The sequence below is a fragment of the Mustela putorius genome, unplaced genomic scaffold (genome assembly GCF_011764305.1).
Source record: "Mustela putorius furo isolate JIRA1106 unplaced genomic scaffold, ASM1176430v1.1 tig00000430_pilon_pilon_pilon, whole genome shotgun sequence".
Taxonomy (NCBI): domain Eukaryota; kingdom Metazoa; phylum Chordata; class Mammalia; order Carnivora; family Mustelidae; genus Mustela; species Mustela putorius.
This window is the reverse complement of record NW_025421377.1, coordinates 2,637,990-2,654,470: the sequence shown is the minus strand read 5'-3', so window position 1 is coordinate 2,654,470 and position 16,481 is coordinate 2,637,990. Positions and strand designations below refer to the sequence as shown.

Sequence of the window (16,481 nt, the reverse complement as noted above, 5' to 3'; positions counted from 1 at the left end):
CACAAAACAAACTGAGGGAGGCTGGGGGTAGGGGGGTAGGGAGAAGGTGGTGGGGTTATGGACATTGGGGAGTGTTATGTGCTATGGTGAGTGCTGTGAGGTCTGTAAACCTGGTGATTCACAGACTGTATCCCTGGGGCTAATAATACATTATATTTTTATAAAAAAATAAAAATATAAGTATATGTTTATATATATATATATAATATGTTTATAAAAAAATAATTACCAATGGATATATGCGTTGATGACACCAAGAGTGATAGTAGAATATCAGTATAAATTCTGGGAGGTGCTGTATATCTTATTCAATCCAATACCTTAATTTTAGCAATTTTGAATCAATTTATCCATCTTGCTTAGGATAATTAAGGAAGATATGTGCTCCAGTATTTGTTTTAATGATACTTGTAATAAATTCTTAGAGTTTACCATCCAGGAAAAAAAGTTTGTTTTTGCTTTGATAAAATGAAATACTTCATTTTGTTCAAAATAAGATTACACAAAGCTATATTTCTCTCTTTGTGATAGATGGGAAAGCAAAGGGTTAGACTTAATTTTTAAATATAGTTACATATGAATATTTTAAAAAATATTGTCTCCAATTTATTAAATTATTGAGTGAAAACTATGGTTTAAACATTATGTAGGCCCTTTTTATCTGGCTATAGTTTATGTATGTTTATCTAGCAGTATAAGTACATTTGCTTGTCCAAGTGTATATTTCTATTTTCATGCAGGCCACCTCAGTCATTTTGGAAAGTTGCTAATCAACCAGATGATGCTCATTGAGCACATACCATATGCTGAAAGGTATACTAGTAAAAAACTACTATGGGTCTCTCCTAAGGAAAAGCTTACATTTCAAGTGAGGATAGGAGAAAAAGGAGACTAGGAAAGCTGTTGCTAATAAAATAGGTTGAAAACTCCTTCATGCCATGATCTAGTTTTAGGCTTCCCCTTGCCCCACAGTTCCAGGGACATTACTGAGAATCATGAAGACTGCTAAGTTCACAGCCTGGAACATAGTTATTTAATCTTTCCACCTTGATGACAGAGCAAAACCTGGGGAAAAGCTGATGATGCAAGGGGCAGAGTTTTATTATTAGGTTAGGCAGAGTGTATACAGACAAATATAAATGTATACTGTACATATACAGACATACACAAATATTATATATAGTATACATATATACAATATATATTTAGGCAGAGTAAATGTAGATAAATACATGCATATACATAAGTAAAGTAAATTGAGGATATAATAAGGACACATTTTGGATAGTTTTCTTATAGAAGAGGCATTTTGAATACTTATTTATCCAATTTGCCCCCTGTGTACCTAAGTAAGTGCTCAATACATCTTCATTGAGTTAATAAATAGAGAAGAAATTGCTTTCAAAGCATTGTAGGAAAATGGGATGCTCACTATAGATAAATCTAGATAAAAGCTGAATACTAATCACATTAGGGCATAACATAGCCTTTGATTGTGTGACAGTGCTTTATAAATAGTATAAGTTTGCATACAAATTATACATGTACACAAAGCATCACGGCAGCTTCTTTGAGTTATAGCTAGTTAATTCAGGGCCTTGCACATAATACATGCTTATTAGATTTGGTTGTATTGATTAAAAAAATAAATTACAAGCCAATCTAAGCATGTCTAATAACAATGGAAAGTTTAAAAATAGGTTATGTGAGCTACTTAGTAATTAAAATGAGCTGACTTTGATGAGTATTAAATGTTAGCCATTTTTGAAGTACCGACTTTCAAAGCCTTACAAATAGTGAAGTAGCACAACTCTGGCACTAATTGGGTCTTCCAGGGAGCCTAATAAAACTGAATTCCATTTATTTAGCAGTGCCTCTTACCCTTTTCTCCTCAGAAAGAGACTGGAATTGAGGTAGCTCTTGGCTTCTTGTGTCCCTTTCACTCATGATTACCTATGAGCCTTCAGCAAGTCAGCAGACTCACCTGTCCCTTTGTTCTATGTCTCAGATTTCTCTGAGGAAGTTGGTGATAAGCCTCTTGGAGAAATGCTTTTCTGTTGGTTTTCCTCTTACCTCACTGGCCTCTTTTATTTGGTCTGTTTTTCCTGGCTCTTTCAAATATTTTTTTAAGATTTTATTTATTTATTTGACAGAGAGAGAGATCACAAGTAGGCAGAGAGAGAGGGGGAAGCAGGCTCCCTGCTGAGCAGAGAGCCCGATGTGGGGCTCCATCCCAGGACCCTGGGATCATGACCTGAGCTGAAGGCAGAGGCTTTAACCCACTGAGCCACTCAGGTGCCCCATGGCTCTTTCATATTTGCCTGACCTCTAAATGTTGTAGTAACTCAGGGCTTTCCTTACTTTTCTCTTTTTGCATAACGAGTTACTCCAAAATTAGTGGATTAAAACAACACACATTTATTATCTCACAGTTTCTTTGGATGAGAAGTCTGAGCACAGTTGAACTAGTTCTTCTGCAAGACTACAGTCAAGGTGTCAGCTGGCGCTTGAGGTAGCATCTGAATGCTTGACTAGGGAAGGCTTTGTTTCCAGGTTTACTCAGATCGTTGGCAGAATTTATTTCCTTGAGGCTGTAAGAGTGAGGGCTTCATTTTCTCGTTGGCTGGAGGCTGGAGACCTTACAAGTGCCACCTAGAGGCTTCCTTCAGTTTTTGTTTTTTTTTTTTAAATTAAGATTTTATTTATTTATTTGACAGAGAGAGATCACAAGTAGGCAGAGAAGCAGGCAGAGAGAGAGAGAGAGGAGGAAGCAGGCTCCCTGCTGAGCAGAGAGCCCGACGCAGGACTCGATCCCAGGACCCTGAGATCATGACCTGAGCCGAAGGCAGCGGCTTAACCCACTGAGCCACCCAGGCGCCCCCCCGCTTTTTTTTAATTAATTTTTTTTCAGCGTAACAGTATTCATTGTTTTTGCACCACACCCAGTGCTCCATGCAATCCGTGCCCTCCCTAATACCCACCACCTGGTTCCCCCAACCTCCCACCCCCCGCCCCTTCAAAACCCTCAGATTATTTTTCAGAATCCATAGTCTCTCATGGTTCACCTCCCCTTCAAATTTTCCTCAACTTCTTTCTCCTCTCCATCTCCCCTTGTCCTCCATGCTATTTGCTATGCTCCACAAATAAGTGAAACCATATGATAATTGACTCTCTCTGCTTGACTTATTTCGCTCACCATAATCTCTTCCAGTCCTGTCCATGTTGCTACCAAAGTTGGGTATTCATCCTTTCTGATGGAGGAATAATACTCTATAGTGTATATGGACCACATCTTCCTTATCCATTCTTCCATTGAAGGGCATCTTGGTTCTTTCCACAGTTTGGCAACCGTGGCCATTGCTGCTATAAATTTGGGTTGCAGATGGCCCTTCTTTTCACTCCATCTGTATCTTTGGGGTAAATACATAGGAGTGTAATTGCAGGGTTATAGGGAAGTTCTATTTTTAATTTCTTGAGGAATCTCCACACTGTTCTCTAAAGAGACTGCACCAACTTGCATTCCCACCCACAGTGTAAGAGGATTCCCCTTTCTCCACATCCTCTCCAACACATGTGGTTTCCCATATTGCTAATTTAGGCCATTTTAACTGGTGTAAGGTGACATCTTAATGTGGTCTTAATTTAAATCTCCCTGATGCCGAGTGATGATGAACATTTCTTCAGGTGTTTGATAGCCATTTGTATGTCTTTGTTGGAGAAGTGTCTGTTCATATCTTCTGCCCATTTTTTTATATGATTGTCTGTTTTGTGTGTGTTGAGTTTGAGGAGTTCTTTATAGATCCTGGACAATAATAATGAAAATAGAGAAAGGGAAATTAGAGAATCGATTCCATTTACTATAGCACCAAGAACCATAAGATACCTGGGAATAAACCTAACCAAAGAGGCAAAGGATCTGTACTCGAGGAACTACAGAACACTCATCAAAGAAATTGAAGAAGACACAAAAAGATGGAAGACCATTCTATGCTCTTGGATCAGAAGAATAAACATTGTTAAAATGTATATACGGCCTAGAGCAATCTATACCTTTAATGCCATTCTGATCAAAATTCCACCAGTATTTTTCAAAGAGCTGGAGCAAATAATCCACAAATTTGTATGGAATCAGAAGAGACCCCAAATCACTAAGGAAATGTTGAAAAACAAAAATAAAATGGGAGGCATCACCTTACCTGATTTCAAGCTTTACTACAAAGCTGTGATCACCAGGACAGCATGGTACTGGCATAAAAACAGACACATAGACCAGTGAAACAGAGTAGAGAGCCTGGATATGGACCCTCAACTCTATGGTCAAATAATCTTCAAAAAAGCAGGAAAAAATATACAGTGGAAAAAAGACAGTCTCTTCAATAAATGGTGCTGGGAAAACTGGGCAGCTATATGTAGAAGAATGAAACTCGACCATTCTCTTACACCATATACAAAGATAAACTCAAAATGGATAAAAGAACTCAACGTGCGACAGGAATCCATCAGAATCCTAGAGGAGAATATAGGTAGTAACCTCTTTGATATCAGCCATAGCAACTTCTTTCAAGATATGTCTCCAAAGGCAAAGGAAACAAAAGCAAAAATGAACTTTTGGGACTGCATCAAGATCAAAAGCTTCTGCACAGCAAAGGAAACAGTCCACAAAACAAAGAGGCAACCCATGGAATGGGAGAAGATATTTGCAAATGACAGTACAAACAAAAGGTTGATATCCAGGATCGATAAAGAACTCCTCAAACTCAACACACACAAAACAGACAATTGTATAAAAAAATGGACAGAAGATATGAACAGACACTTCCCTCAGTTTTTTGAGGCCACCCTCAATTCTCTGTCAAGTAGGTTCCCCAGCACTACTGTTTGTTTCACAAAAGTAAGCCAGCTAGGGGGAATCTCTGCAACTAGATTGGGCTGTATAATCTTATATACTGTAACAAACTAATCACAGTATCATTCATACACATCCTGTCACATATATTGAGTTAGAAACAAGTTACAGATCCTGTCCACACTCTCGGGAATGGAATCATACAAAGGCATGATCACCAGGTGGCACGGGTGATGGAGCTACCTGAGTCTACCAACTTCCAGACTAGTCTCTGTCTGTCCTCTCTCTCCTCTGCACTCACTTCCTCTAGTATATCATGGCTCTAGATATAGTCAGTGAGTGGACAACCCATAGTTTTGTAGTAAAGAGCTTGATTCCTTTCTCTAAACTCTGCACTGATTTGCCTAACTGCTTTATATGGCTCCTCTTGGGTATTACTAACAGACCTAACAAAATTCACATACCCAAAGTCACAATAATTATTTCCCCCAATAACCTGCTTTTCCCAGTTTCCCACTCCCATTAAATGACAGCAGTTGCTCAGCTAAAAAACCTTTCTGTCATCCTTGACTGTTTCTGTTTTCTGGTATCTACCACCCGGGTTTTTTGTTTGTTTGTTTGTTTTTTAAAGATTTTATTTATTTACTTGACAGAGACAGAGAGATCACAAGTAGTCAGAGAGGCAGGCAGAGAGAGAGGAGGAAGCAGACTCCCCGCTGAGCAGAGAGCCCCATGCGGGGCTCTATCCCAGGATCCTGGGATCATGACCTGAGCCGAAAGCAGAGGCTTTAACCCACTGAGCCACCCAGGTTCCCCTCTACCACCCAGTTTATCAAAACTGTTCTACAAATTTGGCATTTTCTGATTAGTATCCTTGTCTTCAGGTGACATTAGGACCTTATCTAAATTATAGGTTACTTGGCTTTCTGGCAACCATTCCAGTCCTAGTGGGGAGTAACTCTATCTCTGTTTTCCAGTAAGTGGCTCAGAACCTCCATGGACTACATGGAACCCCAAACACCACTGCTTTCTAACTCAGGTGACTTTACCATTGCCAGATTAGTTCAGGTCATTTGTTCCCTCTTACCAAACAAGACTTCATTTGGCTTGGTGAACCTCTGGTAACTGTTTCACTCTGAAGATCAAGAGGGAGTAATGCAGGTAACAGTAGTTACCTGACTGCTAACATTCTCTTCCTGTAGGGTTTCTCCTCCGTAGCCTGACTTCTTTTCATCCTGTATTCTTTTTTTCTTCATTCCCCTTCATATTGTCAAAAATTGTATTAAAATCTACTTCTATGCAGGTAGGACTTCCTGTCATTCACATATACTTTGATGTAAAGTAATAAATAAATACACCTTTTTTATTTACTTTAAAGCCTACTCTTGTTCTAGAATGAAAACTTTGCTCCTGTCAACAGGATTTGAGACATTAGTAACCTCATGAATTTCATTTAAGGTACAAACAGCAGGTCAGTCCATTCTTGTTTCCTTGAACTCACATCCTAGGTAGGAACTTGCTCTCTGTTCATACCCAGTTAATCTTGGTTAGAATTTTTCCTGTTTCATTTTAGGCACAAGTAGATAATACTTGTGGAGGCAGCTGCTAGAAAAAAGGGGGTGATTTCAACTACATGGGTTGGAAAAGCTTATAAACTCCTTCTCTACCACTACAGGAAGACAGGTAGCTATGTCCTTTTTCACAAACTTTATGATTCTTTCCTTTTGACTTTAAGTTACTTCTTAAAGTATACTTGTAATCAGATGTCATTTGTATAAAAGTATTTACTATTGACGGGAGTAGTAGTAAATGGTGATTTCTCTGGGTAAAATATAGCCCAAACTGACCTTTTGCCTTTTCTATTTCCTTGAAACCTCACACTGATTTTATAATTATATTTTTAGGAACCTGAATCTTGAATTTTCTGAGGACAGCATCTAGGCTTCAGAGTTCTTACCAGGTAATGAGAAAATACAGAAAAAATCCAAACTGTCCAGATTAGAATTTCAGTGTGTGTGTGTGTGTGTGTGTGTGAATTTAGATGACCCCTTTTTACGGTGTGTATGTGTGTGGGGAGGAGCTGCAGGTTTGATGGAAATTTTATAAAAAATAAAATGGGCAGTAAAACCATTTTTTAAGTTTTATGTACTCTTAAGCACTATTGACTATTGAGAATCAGCATAACCACCAAAAGAATAAGAGACAGATGCCAGTCTAAACAGACAAATGTTTCCAAAATAAGATGTTTCCTATCAGCAGAAAATGTTTTACTTGATAGACTAACTTGATAGTCTTAACAACGCAAACATTTGGGATGTAAAAGAAAATGTGTGTGTTGCCAGCAAACATTTTCAAAAGATAAGCACTTGTTGCAAGTACTATATGCCTAGAAAAAAATCTCATTTTGGCCAACTGAGACCACCATGTGTTTTAAAATATGGCATCTATCATTTCAGTGTTAAGAGCGCCCCCTGGTGTGATTATGTAATTATATATTTATGAGAAATTAAGACATTGTTTTTAAAAATCAGTTTGCTATTAGTTGGTAATGGGCCTTTTTTGATACTAGGTTGATTTGATCAGTATAGTGTGTAAGTATCCAGAAATATGCATTCAGTGTTTTTCTTGCCCTAATTTATGGTTGTATCTGGAGCCGGTGGTAAGCTTAAAAGTAGAATTTGAAAATACCTAATCCCTTAAATTCTTCAGTTCAAGATAATGCCAAATAATATATCATTTAGTAAGTGTTAAATTCTTACAACATAATCAAGTTCTTTGTTGGTAATAAATTTGTGAAATGGAAAGTTGCTATGAACAGTTTCCTTTTGGTAAATGCATAGGTATTTTAATTAATAAACATGAAAATTCAGACATTAAATTTTTTGTTTTTGAAATCTACATCATGTGAAAAATAATTCAGGTTTTAATATTCCCTTACAAGCAGCTCCCCTATAGCTACAGAACTGCAAATATAAACATAGTAATTCATCCATGAATTAAAAATAGAGTTCTCATCTATCCCCTGAAATCAGCCCCATGCCCACAAATTCTTATTCAGAACTGACAACAAAAAAACTGTCATTTTTTTTTACATTTAATTTTAATGTTTTTGGGAATAATTAAACCATTCTTGCAAACTGAAAATGTGCATAATATTCTAAATTACATTTCTGTAAATTGGGTAGTTGCAATTATATTTCCTCCTACAGTCTCTTCTCCAGATTATGAATTATCTTGATTGTTTTAACCATTTCTCATAGGTTTTGTGTCCTAAACTTGATCATGTACAGGGCTGTAGTACTGGACTTTTTGGAACAGACTGCTTTTGCTTTTATTTTCTTCTGCATTCTCCTTCTTTCACTTAATTCTGAAACCATAAGATCAGCACAGTATTTACATTAAGTCCTGGCTTTTTGAAAGGGTATCTTCTAAAATGTAGAATTAAAAAAAATTGGGACAGTCTACTCTCTACCACAGTAGAGCTGTGTTTGAATCCTGGTTCTCATATTTACTAACATGGTGACCTTGAACAAGTCACTGAGCCTCTCAGAGTCTCAGTCTCTTCTTCTGTAAAAGGGGAATACAAATCACTACCCCTAAAAGATGTTGTTAATCCATTTTTTTATATGTTAGTATCTATTTAAGACTAATTTACACCAGATTTGGGGCTGGGTACCTCATAAGCATTTATTTCTCACAATAATTCTGTGAATTAAGTGTCATTTTATCTATATTATTAGTGAGGCTTAGAGAGGCTAACAAACCTGGTAAGTGCAAAAACCAAGATTTTGAGACCTTTTTAACTTAAAGTGACCTCACAACCGCTATACTGTGTGTTTGTTTTAATCATACTCATTTCTCCTAATTTGCTGATTTTATTGTCCTTAAGATAAAATAGTCTCTGATGCACAAACAGTGGAAACAAATATCTTGAAACACAAGAGATGGATTCTTTAATATGGATGCTCTTCTTGTCTGGGGGCCTGAATTACTTTGGGCACTATTTGTTCTTCTATACATTTTTTTTTTCTTCAAACCAGGCAGTGCATTAAGAGATTCCTTGTTACTAGCATGGTTGAGCTGGTAGCAATAGTGACAAGAACTATTGGGTTAGTGAACCTTAAGGCGCGTTTATGCATAATATAAAGGCCGAATAATAGAATGCTAGCTTTAGAAGCTGTTGCATGTTTCCAACACACCATGTAGGTTGGTATTCTCTGGACCTGGGACTGTGAACCATAATCTGTTCCTGGGTGCCTTGCTATTCTATTCAAGTAAGGATTGGCCTTGTGAAGCCTGCATCATTTTCCTTATGGTTTAAGAATTTTTATCTGATATATTAGATATCAGAATTTATTTTTAATTGCTACAGAGACAGTATAATAAGTTTCTCATTTTGTTAAGTCATTTTGAAGGTTCATAACTAACTCACTCTGGAAACAGTGTGTTGATCAGGTGTGTTTTTGGCTTAATAATATCTTATGTTTTATATTATTCCCTAGGTCCTTGAGATTTGCTCTAGGAAGTAGGCTGTTCAACCAGGATTTAAGGGTTCATTGATAGGTTTCTCTATGACAGAATGACTGTTTTCTTGGTGAGGTTGCCTCATGTTGTGCTTGGGTCACAAGTATAGATATACTACGAACAGGTGTGTATATTTTGTCTTACCTCAAACATATATCTTTAGGAAAATTGACTCAATCATCATTATTGAACCAGTGAAAGAGTGAAGAAATAGAAGTTGTCTTATTGTTCTTCCCTTATTTCTGCCCCACTCTATACTTGTTTCTCCTGCCTGGCCACCCCACCCCCCCACATGGACACATGTACACACATCCGGATTTGGTAAATGTATTTTTAACTTTGACTTGTTTAATGTCTATGGAGTCAGGCAGTCTTTCTCTCTCTCTCTCTTTTTTTTTTTTTTTTTCCCCAGTTCCTCTGGCACTATTTTGGGATGAGTCTTCATATTTTTCACTTGAATCATTGGAATAGTTCTTCAACTGAATTCCCTCTTTTGAGTGTTGTCTGTTTCCAATAAACCAGGAACCAGGAAAATCTTCCTAAAGCATGAAACTGATACCAGTTTATATTCATTTAGTGTCTCATTGTCTAAAAAGACCCTTTGGTTCTTGCTTACCTTTCTTCTAATTTCTCCCCCTACCATTGTCTTTCCCTTTAAATTATGTGCTTTTCTCCACTAAAAAATCTACAAATCCCAGGATATTTTTTACTTTGTTTGCCTTCTGGTGCCTTTATGCACTAATACTCTCTGCCAGTAACATCTTTTTGCACACCATTTGGAGAGCCCCCCTTTCTCCTTCTGTGGCAGTTCTCTGACTCAATTCCCACTCCACAAGCACACACCCCATTTAAGTTAGGTATCTCTTCAGTGAACCACTGCATGACTCACTTCTGTTATTGAAAAGTTCAGTTCAAAGTGGACAGCTTGAAGACAATTACGTTATTTCACTCAATGTACCACAGTGCTAGATGCAGAGAAAGTGCTCAGGAAAACTTTATTTATGAAGCCTTGAAGAGGCTGAATGAAAAATAGAAGGATACTCTATTAAGATTCCCATGAAGCTTAAGCCTCAGTAGTGCTTTAAAACTTATAAATCAAAATGCCAGACCCCTGTCAGCCGTTACTGGGCAGGATGGTAATGCAGCCATCAGTTGAATTCATATGCTTTTATTTACTTTGACTCTCTTATGTTTGCATTTTCATTTATACTGACTCTCTTCTAGCACTTATATACTCATCATTACCCCTCTGACAGAGATTTCTGTGACTTAATATTTATTCTCCTTTCCTTCTTACTTATGGAGTCCCACAATTATTGCAGGCAAAAAAATTAAAAAAGAAGAGGAAAAAAACACAAGGCCTTCATTTTCTCATTCTTCTTGTTGTTATAAGAGATTAGTCTTGTATAATTCTGTCTAGTGAAATAGAAATCTGATGGCATTTCTGGGAAGGTTTTGCTTTCTTTTTTTTTTTTTTAAAGATTTTATTTATTTATTTGACAGAGAGAAATCACAAGTAGATGGATAGGCAGGCAGAGAGAGAGAGAGAGAGGGAAGCAGGCTCCCTGCCCCGCTGAGCAGAGAGCCCGATGTGGGACTCGATCCCAGGACCCTGAGAACATGACCTGAGCCGAAGGCAGCGGCTTAACCCACTGAGCCACCCAGGCGCCCAAGGTTTTGCTTTCTTGATACGAATGTTACTTTTTCTTCCTTCTCTCCCTTTCCTTCTTCCTTATTTGTGTGGAGGTGCACATGAAAACAGGACCTGGAGCAACTGCCTTATAACCTTGAAAGGCCAGGAGTATTATTGAGATTTTAGACATGACATCCTTGAGCTTATAAATCGATACTAGTAATGTTCTTCCTATAGAATTCTCATTACATGGGAAGAATTCAGCATGTTGTTTCAGCTATTGTTATTTGAATTTTCTGTTGCAGCATCTGACTCACTTCTCTAGCTGGTATTATCAGTATTACAATTAAAATAAATGCATAGAACAAACTCCAGGGGTGCCTGGGTGGCTCAGTCGGAACAGCAGACGACTCTTGATCTCCCAGTTGTTTAGTTGGAGCCCCATGTTGGGCGTAGAGGTTACCAAAAGTAAAAAAAAGTAAATATATTAGAAGTTAATAGTTTGTTTCTTCCCTGTCCACTTATATTTTATGTTTATCAGCTCAAAGATTGTATTTAGACCATTGTCACCATGTGCCACCCTAGACAGTAAGATATAAGGAATACCATTCCTATGCAAATGACTTACAGTCTTATGGGGGCACAGAAACAAAATTAATTATATCATACAGTAGAAGATAGAATATATAATATGGTAAGTACCACAGTAGTATATGTAGAAAATCCTAAGGGTAAGCAGAAGAGAGTATTTGCAATTAAACAAGCTTTCCTGAAAATATTAAAATTTTTGAGATTGGAGAAGTGAATCTGTCATCTGGGATTTCAGGCACCCTGGGCAGGACTTAACCCTTGTGCTTTTTCAGTGAGGCAGTACAGGTGGTCACTTTTGTACGTCAGCCTTGCTGCCTTGTACTAATAATTAAAATGCGCACAGTCTAAGAGACTAGAGATGGATTCCACACTTTGAACTGCTGACAGGCTATCTTTGGAAAATCAAATTTGTGAAAAGCAATCTGTGGAGAAGGAGAGGCAAGAAATGACACAGGGAGTTGCCAAGGATTCTATTGACACACACACTGAAGCAGTAAGCCAAGAGCTATAACAAAGAAGGCAGTAAACAAGAAACTGAAGCTTGGTGTTTGAAAGGCAAGAGTTAGTTAATGGAGAGAGACATCAAAACATCAGGCAGCCGACAGCCTGAAACAAACTCACAATAAGGGAGGGCTGGGGAACAAGTCTCCTCAAGAGAGCACAAAAATAGGCTGCTGTACTACAGGACTCTGGGCAAAGTCTGCGAGGAAAGCCAGAAGCAGACCATAATAAGGACACTATTTATAAAATCACAGAGACTCAAAGGAGTAAAAATGAGAAAGTGGTCTTAAAATAAAGCATAAAAATTATAATCATTTGATATTTTGAAAAAGCACAAAACACTTAAGAACCTGATTCAAAAAGAAGGTCCAGGAATATTGGCATTGATTTCAGGGTTTGATCTTGAGGTGTTTTTTTTTTGGTACAGATTGTGAAATGAAAAAAAAAAAAAAAGCCCTAGGAAAGGCAAAATCAATGTGGAATAAAATTTCTGGGATTAGGCCAAATGCCATTCAGAATTCTAATGTCTTAGATTAAGTTACAGAAAGAAATTTGAGTATATTGCCATTTCTTCTAACTGTGCCACACAGGGTTTTCCCAGAAGATAGCAGGAAAGCTGCCAGTGATCCAGGTTAGAATAGTAAGGATTGACCATCTCCACTCAACCACACACTTGAGAGAAGCTATAAATACCAATAAGGCATCAGGACATGTTTGTGCAATCAACTAATAGTCCATACTTTTGCTTTACTCCGTATTAATGGACCACATTATACTTTGATGCATGATCACCAGGGTCTGATAGAGAATTAAATAGTTTTCAATGGCACAAGTCCAGTCTTTGTGAAAAACAAAGAACTAACATAGATAACGAGTATCTTGGCTTCTGTGACCATACTCCATCTTCACCCCTTCATCTAGTGAGGAATAATGGTAGTTACCTCATATGATGAAATTTGACTGACGGTAGTTTTCTGAAATATGTGTATATTATATATGTGTGCACTTTATATATCTTACATCTGAAATATATTAGATCACTTAAAATATTAAAAATGATGTAAATTATTTCCAGTGTAAGGTGTAGTAATTTATTCATGAATTTTTTTTTTTAACTTTGAAAGTGTTTCCAGTGAGACAGTGTGATTGTTTGGCATGATTTCAAATGCCATAAAATAGAAACGTGACCTTAATACCTTTTAACTTTTTATCATAATTTGACGCTTATCCAGAATATGTAAATTACCTAAGTTTTCCTTGAAACTATTTTGCTTGTAGTTGGCAGGCTGCTTTTTTCATTTATGAAACATAGCAATATACTTTCAAAGAATACACTGTTTTCTAGATTTATGTTTTAGGTATCTAGGATTTAGTAAATACTCATGTTTACCTTTTCCATGTCTTCTTTGTTTACAGTGATTTCAGTTTTTCACCCTCAGTCTTTTGGAATGAATAGTTCTGGCCTTTACTATCTTTCTTCATATATATCTGTTCTATAGTTCATTATTATCATTGTCTTTCTTTAAATCCTGCCCTGCTCTTTGCTGTTTCTGAATTGTGGCAACAGGCAGCATGAGATAGTATATGAGCACATAAAGCAGAATATTAGAAAAAATATCCTCATGGTTACTTAATTGTCATTACTTTTCTAAAGGCCTCATCTTCTCCTGATGATGAATCCTATTCCTAAAATTATGTATTCCTGGTTTTTATAAACAAATGTATGATTATAGTGAGCCATTAATAGTTGATGAATATGACTTGAAGATTGCATTAGATTTCCAAAAGAGATCAGGGGACTGTAATAATCAAAAATCAGTTACAAATTTGCAAAGGAGTTGGATTAAAGAGTTTTTCTTTCTGCTTTCCAATATCCTCCTTAGATTATTGTGTTTTTTTTTTTTTCTGCCAGTAGTTTTCATCTATAGAAAACCCAGGTTAATTGTTTTTGTTAACATATCTATACTCACAAGTTTGGGTTGGATCTCATTTTTATGTTGCACAGGCTCCCCACATTAGTCTAATGCACACCAGCATATGAGGACACTGAAATATTCAAGAAAAATATACAGAGTGACACTTTCTTAATGAGATGATATTTCATAAATATTTTAAGTTTCTGTGTTGACTTCAAATTAAATATAATTACAAAGTATGTGTTAGGGACTGAATGTTTGTGTTCCCCCAAATTCACTTGTTGCAACCCCAACTTCTAATGTGATGGTAGTAGGAGGTGGAGCTTTTGAGAGGTAAAGTTTAGATGAGGCCAGGACAGTAGAGCCTTCATAATGGGCTATGAGTATATAGCCTTTTGTTGCTATGTACTTAATAGCATCAGAAGTGTAAGAATTATAATTAGTATAAGGAGAGGAAGAGACCAGAGCTCTATCTGAAGACACAAGAGTTAGGACATGTTAAAAGCCAGGAAGAGAGCTCTCAGCAAGAACCAAATTTGCCAGGAGTTTGATCTTGGACTTCCAGTCTCTAAAACTGTGAGAAATAAATTTCTGTTTTTAAAGCTACCATGCTATTTCAGTATAGCGGCCTGAGAAGATTAATACAGTATAAATTGGAAGCCAGGAATAATTTTTTAAATTTCATATCTTTTTCTAACTGATTAAGGTTGGCTGCTAAACTCATAGTTGCCTTCAAGTATCAAAAAAGAATGGTAAGCAAGTGGCCAAATGGGCATTACTGAAAAGGTAATCTCTTAAGAAATAGGATGTTTGGAAAATACTGTGCAGATATTTTCTGTAATTACAATATAGAAAAACTTTGTTAGACAGAATGCTTAGGGAACAGTATTTAATGTAATTGGACCTTTGATAAAAGTTGAGCTGAATGTTTTTTGTGATTCTTTTATTGAAAATTTTCTTTAATGTCATTCTTATCTTCTCTCCCCTGATACAGTGATACCCAAATCTTCCATTGTATTTGGAAACTTTTACTCTGAAGTAGATTTCTCATTCTGTAGTATTACAGAGGGATAAAGATGAAGGGGTTACAAGCATTTGTTTGTAATGGAACTTTGTATTACTAGCTTTTCGTGGATGTGATTTGCTATGTTATTAATGGAACACAGAAGATTCTAGATATCTAAAGTACCCAGTTATGATTTTATTGAAAAAAAAAAGACTGTTTCAAATCTTATTTTTTTTAAGTATTTTTCAGTAGTTGAATTTATAATGAAGAGATTGACACTTACTTCATAGTAGCCATTAGTCTGGACAAAGAATGTAAAAGAGGATATAGGAGATTGACAAAGTCTAAAATAAACTATTTATAAAGTTTTATCCTGATTCCACACACTACTTTTTGAGATTAACTTAGATCTAAAGAGAGTTCTATCTTTAGTATATGTTCTCCATTTACCACTATACAGTACTAAGTACTATTCTGTGTGAGGCATTGAGTTAAATAGTTTACACACACATATACACCCACAATATCATTGCTATATGTCTTATGTAACTTAATTTCTATAACAGCCTAATAAAATTAATACATTTGTGAAATTAACATGTGATTGACAGTATATGTGTGTTAGTATTCATAGCAAAAATGAAAAAGAAATCTGTTTTATTATCAAGCGGAACATATTTTCTATCATTGTTGTTAGTTAAGCCTGTTACATAACTGGAGGAAATAAAAACTTAATTGGACTCTCAGAATTGAAATACTTCAGATACAAACTGTAGGAAGTATTTTAGGATATTTTAGAATCAGGTAGAGAAGTGAGTTCATCATCTAGGCAAATACAAATCAATTATCTTTAAAATGGCTATCAGTAGTTATAAACCACTTTCCATACACTCCTTTTAAAAATTTTTTGTGGTTATAATAGATATAGCATAAAATATCCCATCTTTAAGTGTACAATTTGGTGGCATTAATTACATTCTCAGTGTTGTGCAGTCATCATCATTATTTTCCAAACCCTTTCCATCACTCCAAAGAGAAAATTCTGTACTCATTAAGCAATAACTGCCCATTCTCCCTTCCACCAAGACCCTGGTAATCTCTGATCTCTTTGTGTCTCTATTAATTTACCTATTTTAAATATTTCATGCAAGTAGGATCTTGCAATATTTGTTTTTTTGTATCTGGCTTATTTCACTTAGCATACCATTTTTGAGATTCATCCATCTTCTTTTGACTGAGTAATAAATCTGTTGTGTGTATATGTTGCATTTTGTTTATGCATCCACTGTTGGTGGACATGTAGGTTGTTTCTACCTTATTATTACTATTAAGGTATCTATATATCTTAAACTAAGACCTTTTGATTGAACTAAGTCTCAGAGTATTTTAAAGACCTTTAGATTCTTTTTTCTTGGAAACCCAGGCCAGCACTGAAGTCAACATGTTAAAATGAACTTATATATC

General features: G+C 36.2%; 1 protein-coding gene across 2 annotated transcripts in view; it reads left to right on the top strand.

The window, feature by feature from the left end:
• Positions 1–16,481, top strand: part of LOC101691909 (cytochrome c oxidase subunit 7B2, mitochondrial) — a 168,649-nt gene that overhangs the window by 57,661 nt on the left and 94,507 nt on the right. For both annotated transcript variants that reach the window (XM_004764912.3, XM_004764913.3), the window contains exon 2: positions 6,751–6,806. The gene's annotated coding sequence lies outside the window, so the exon portion shown is untranslated. The remainder of the gene's footprint in view (positions 1–6,750; positions 6,807–16,481) is intronic.